The 6,000-nt window shown below is 33.6% G+C and overlaps 1 protein-coding gene across 3 annotated transcripts in view; it reads left to right on the top strand.

Moving 5' to 3' along the window:
• Positions 1-367: 367 nt before the first annotated feature.
• Gpo1 (glycerophosphate oxidase 1) overlaps positions 368-6,000 on the top strand; it is a 292,598-nt gene continuing 286,965 nt past the window's right edge. For 2 of the 3 annotated variants that reach the window (XM_017630228.1, XM_017630213.1), the window contains exon 1: positions 368-509. The gene's annotated coding sequence lies outside the window, so the exon portion shown is untranslated. Of the gene's footprint in view, positions 516-6,000 lie in introns of all 3 variants that reach the window. The other variant, XM_017630222.1, reaches the window with a different exon arrangement.

Here is a 6,000-nt window from a genome sequence, read left to right as displayed (position 1 = left end):
AAAAAGGCGTTTTTGTCATATACTTTAAGGCCAAATGCCACGTTCTAGTACCGTTCCGTACAATAATGTACACACTTTCATACATACATATGTATGTACAAAGGTATCATTTGTCCTACTACAATATATTTTTTTTAACATGTATAAAAGGTAATTTGATTGAAAGACTTAAGAATGATTTTCGAGCTTTGCCAATTGGCTGGGAGATCTAAAGCTTTCATAATTGTGAATGTTGAGTTTATTCGATTGTTCTTAGATAACGATGTTACTGTAAATGTTATTTGATTAGCTCTCTCAGAGTTCCAACAGCACTTTCCTGTATCAACTCGATTCGCACGAAACTAGCAAGAGCAATTCCTTTCTGTTTTTAGTTGCACAGTCGCTGGTGAATGAGAAGGTGCAAGATTGCAACAGTTTGCATTCTCCGAAGTGGTGAACCTAACTATAAAAGCAGACAATATCTACCTACCTACTTTGTCTGCGTAGTATAGTCCAATATATAAACAAAAGTAAGAGTGAGTGCTTAACTAAAATATTCACACTTATTCTTAATATATCGGTATGATTGGTGTAAATTGCTCTGATGTAATCAGTGCTAAGTTCTTGCAAAATGTACTTGTGCGCGCTTTTATGTAATAATATGAGGTTGGTGATTATCGATAAAAAAAACGCAAAAATAAATATCATGCAGTGATTTTTTGTCTTTAAAATGAATGTGTTAAATTTAACACATTAGAGGTCAGATAAGCAGTTAACAATTGTCATGTACCATTCATGTGAGCAAGATACGTACATACATATTTCATATGCATGAACGCTCCTACATTCAAACATACATGTCAGGGATGTTGAGAATCTTTGCATTCGCATCCGTCATACGAATGATTCGCATCATTTTACACATGTTTTGCGAATTCGAATGTGCACATGGGCAGAGAGTCCACTCTAATATTGTTGAAATGGCTCTAAGTCAGTCTAACCAGGGTGCGGACAATAACCGGCTTTTAGCTTCAGGCGGTAAACGGTTAAGTAGTATATCAAGCAATATTGATGTGCCTTCAATAAGTACTGCTAAGCAACCTAGAAATAATTTTAGATTCCTCCAGCGAAAGCGAAGGCTCGGATGTTGAACCTGGAGACATTAAAAAAATTTTAAATTCAAGCTCAATTGAAAGCCTATCATAAAGAAAAACGAGCTCATCTCGGTGAAAATTCTCTCGATTGGTGGAAAACTAAACTAAAATACGACAAATTGACAGATCTGGGCCGCAAACATTTGTGCGGTCCACCCGCCAGCGTTCCTAGTGCAGGGCTACCAACTTGGCTCAAACCGTGCCATTTTGGCCCTATTTTATTTCAAATGGCACTTAATTTTTCAATTCGGCACAAAGCGCCAAAATGGCACTTTTGTAAAAAAGGAACATTTCAATACATTTTTGTGAAATCTTTTGCGTGTAGGTACTCCTTTTTCTCAACCAAAATTTTCTAATTTATAAAGGGTATTCAACTGGTTTATCTTATTTTATCATTGCACGTTTGTTTTGAAAATGTGTTTCTTATTTTATTGCTAAATGGGAATGATTTAAAAGAATGTCACCTTTTTTGGCACTTTTATTTTTCTATTTGGCACATTTTGGCACTTTCTCATCTTCAATATGGCACCTCATAGCTAAGGATAGTTGGCAGCCCTGGCAGTGAACAATTTTTCAGTGCAGCCGGCCTTATATACGAGCCTCAAAGAAATCGCCTCATGAGAGAAAAGGTAGCAAAATTACTTTTTCTGAAATATAATATGCCTCTTTTGATCTTTGACTACTGGATTAAAACACATTATAGGTTAATCACTCGTTCAATGTTCAAATAATTAAAAAAATTTTTAAGTAATAACACGATGACTTAAGATGATAGCTTTTTTAATGTTATTCCTAACATTCGTATGTGAAAAAAATTACATTCGAAACATCCCTAATACATGTGTTGGCACATACATACATACGTACATACTAGAAACAATGTTATGCACAGGTTCTTTCAGAGCTGAGTCAAATATTCACGCTTACTAATCTACATATGGACATCAATATGTACATATCGTCGCCTGGGTAAAAGATTGTCGTATGTTAATTTCGGCAGGTTGTGGGAAATCGCGATTGAAATTTGGAATGCAATTTCTCAAAACCGCGAAGATAGAAAAATGAAAATGTTATTAGTTCACAAAATTCTTAAATTATTTAATTTTGAATGTTTAATGTTTATTGTTAATTAGTTTTGAGTTTATGAAGGATTTTATTTAGTCAAATTTTGTCGTAAGCGTCATTTGTCCACAATTTGGCACCCACTTTGTATGAAATACGACAAAATGTGATCAAAATTTCTACCAAATTAACGACACTTTTTACTCAATATCTCGGAAACTAAAGAAGATATCTAAAAATGGACAACGCCATTTTTAAGATATTGATTAGTTTAATATGGCTGCATCACTAACTAAATTTTTACTAAATTATCAAAAAGATTGTAGTCAATATCCGGAAACTAAAGGAGATATCTAAAAACTGATAACACCAATCGAAAGACCTTATTTCAAAATATATAACTGCATCTAGAACTAAAAATCGTCAAAATGGCGCTTACGACAATCTTTTACCCATCGACGATATGTAAATGTGTGAAGACGTCTGTATGTCAGTACATTTAATCGTGGGAATTGTACATTAACTTCATGCGTGAAGTGATTGCGGTAAATAACCATGCGTGAGTGGTGATAAAAATTCCGAGAGTTACTGTTATGAACATAAGTATTTACATTATTCCGTACCACCTTACAGCAGATAAAAAAGTTCGCCGTACACCCCAGAGTTTAAAGTATTTTTATAAGGCAATTACAATTTTTTTTGTCCGAGTCTAGGTCTTGCTCATTCATATTTTTGGTGACCTACAATCGGCAATAAGCAAATATGTTTAAAATAGGGGAAAATTTTCCGGAATGGATTTAGGCTTTGAAAGAAAATAAATATTAGGGTGAGCCTCGATTTTAAATTTGAAGGGCCCGTCCACCGGAGGCTTATACTTTTAACTAATGTGCATTTAAAGTTGCAAAAAAGCCAAATTCAACCCCACTTTTTCCCTTGTAGACCAATTGAAATGAAATGTGCTGCCGCACTAACAAAAAATGCCGAAAAAAACGAAATAATCGCACGATTTTCTATTAAACATTTTTAAGATTTATTGAAGTATCGATTTTTATAAAAAAAAGCATCGCAATATATATCGAAGTATGTATTTAGTCGCAGGCGAAAATATGTAATAAAATAATTACAAATTTTCAATATACATATGTATATAGAAGTACTGATTAATTGGAAAAAAGCGCCGCAGGCGAAAATGTGTAATAAAAAATCACGCGATTTTAATTAAAAATTTTCGATATGCATATATCGAAATATTGACTTATTTGAAAAAACTCCGCACCTTAATAAAAACCCTTAATTGTGGTGTGTTATCATTTGACAGCACACATTTGCTCTTATTATCGGTCATTCTCATTTCTGTTTGTTTGTGAAAAGTGGTAAAATTTGTGAAGAGATAGGTATATGTTAAAAGTACTATATACGCACGTGAACATTGCAAATATAGTATATCACACAAAATATAAGTGATAAGTAACATTTTGTATAAAAATTTGGTGGCGGCATTGGAGATAATTTAACAACAAATTTCTTTAATACTATTAGTAATTACATTGTGAGAGTATCAATTCAGATAAATAATGCCTCCCCCAAAATCCTCACCTAGTTTCATAATGAAATTTTTTATACTTTCGCTGAAATCTCTATTGCTTCCGTTTTGGAATGCCAACCCTACAAGAGTTTGAAGTATGCCGGCACTTTCGAGTTTTAAGCTTTGTATGAGGATATTTTCAGCTGTAGTGGCACTATTTCCAAAAATCCTTTGGAACCATGTTTATGGATGTGAAATGCAGATGCGATTTTTTTTTTTATTTTTTTTTAATTGAAAATTTTTGGCATTAATTTTTCAAACTGTGTTAAGAAAAATTTTGTTCGAGGATATTGAGCTATATATGAATTGGATACGAAAAATAAAAAACATCGTATTTAGGGTTTGCCAAAATCAACCTGAGATAATTTTTGATTTCTTTGTTTTTTTTTTACTCCTGAATCGCAATATCCTCGAATATTGTATTGAACTTAATTTAAGCCCTACAAACACATTAACTATACAGTCCGACCGATTCCAATTTTTTCAGGTACCGATGCCGATTAATCGAATTATGGGGAAAGAATCGGCCGATGCCGATGCCCATGCCGATTCCATAAAAAATTACAAATAAATGTATTCATTCATAAAATTTAATTTAACCGAGTTAAGAAAACAAATAATTGAATTAATAGGCTTGTTATGCAACATTACATACACATGCATGTACATGCATACATACAATGTTGGAAAAAAGTAATAGAAACGTACAGCTTTCATATATTTTTTATTGTTTGAAGAACTCTTTCATTTAAATACATTCCGATTTCGTACATTTTATTCACGTTAATTAAAATCTAGACTTCTTTTGCAAGTGCAATAAGCCATAAATAAATTGAGGCTTATCTTTTAATTTTGGCCTGGAAGAAATAATAGAAACAAAGTAATATTTCTAACTAAATTAAACTTTGACCCAAAAATTCTTCAATATCATTGTTTCAATTGCTTACTAAACCGCCGCCTTGCCAGATTACCTCGTCGCATATTCAGTTCACCGAATTCACCAAGTTTGCACACACACTTTTCGGAATGGAATACCACGATTTTAGAATGTGGCGCCACAATTCGTCTTTATTGCTGCATTTAAAAGGCCCGATTCTCTTCTTTAATGTCTGCCCAAATGTGTTCAATGGGGTTTGGCGATTGAGACGACCACTCCATAACTTGCACTTTTTCCTTCTTAAACCACTACCTTACCAGTTTCGATCCATGTTTGGGATCATTATCCTGCAGTAATGGCATTTCTTCTTCAGCATAGGAAAGCCTTAGCGTCTGTAATATGTTTCCAACCGCGCAAATTTTGTTCTTTATCCAAAATATTGGACCAACGCCTTTCTCCGGGAAGAAGACCCATAACATAGTGGAACTCCCGCTGTGCTTAACCGTTTTTCACCGTTACTGTTTTCCATTAGATCCAAACATATTAATTTTGGTCTCATCATATTACAGCACGTTTTTTTCCAATTTTTACGGAAAAGATGTTTTATGGCAAAAGCAAATCTGTTGTGTTTATTTTTAAGGCTCAGCAACGGTACCGGGATTCTGGCTGGAAGTTTGGTTTCCGCCAACTTGTACCTAATGGTTCGTCCTGTTACATCTAAATTGAATTCTGTTTTCAGCTCTCTTGAGGACAGAAAAGGGTTAGCTTTTTTAATGTTGAATTAAACACCTTCGATTGCCAGTATTCATTTTTCGTTTTCTGCGTCGTGTTTCTGGTGTTTTTAAGCTATGAAGGGTAGTGGACACCTTCTTTTTGGAACAGTCCACCATATCTTACTCATCGAATTTCCTTGTTTTCCTAAACTTATTATTAAATTATTCTCCTCTTCCTTGCAGTGTTTAGCTCAGCCCATTTTATTCTTTTTTATGTTTTAATAACCTATAGTTAGGTGACCAGATTTCGGTGGCCAAAAATAGGGACATAACGAGCTACACTTTCGTTAAAACGAAAAAACATTAAATAATCGAAAGGGGAATAGCCAAAGAAAGCTAAAATGTCTCTTCCCTATTTATATTTTCGCTACTCTATCTACAGCTTATGTCTTTCATATCCACGATATTTTGAGGATATTGGTAATATTTATTATAATTTCATTAATTACATTTATATATTATTAATAAGGTGGCTATATTCTATGCCCTTTGTGATAACGAAAGTGCTACCTCGTTTGTACGAAAAATTGTCTTTTGTTTTTGTGCTAGGGTACAGGCAGAAGCTTAATA

The sequence above is a fragment of the Rhagoletis zephyria genome, unplaced genomic scaffold (assembly GCF_001687245.7).
Source record: "Rhagoletis zephyria isolate East Lansing unplaced genomic scaffold, Rhagoletis_zephyria_1.1 Rzeph_scaffold_00086, whole genome shotgun sequence".
Taxonomy (NCBI): domain Eukaryota; kingdom Metazoa; phylum Arthropoda; class Insecta; order Diptera; family Tephritidae; genus Rhagoletis; species Rhagoletis zephyria.
Note: the sequence above shows the minus strand (reverse complement) of the source record. Positions and strands in the feature narration are given on the sequence as shown.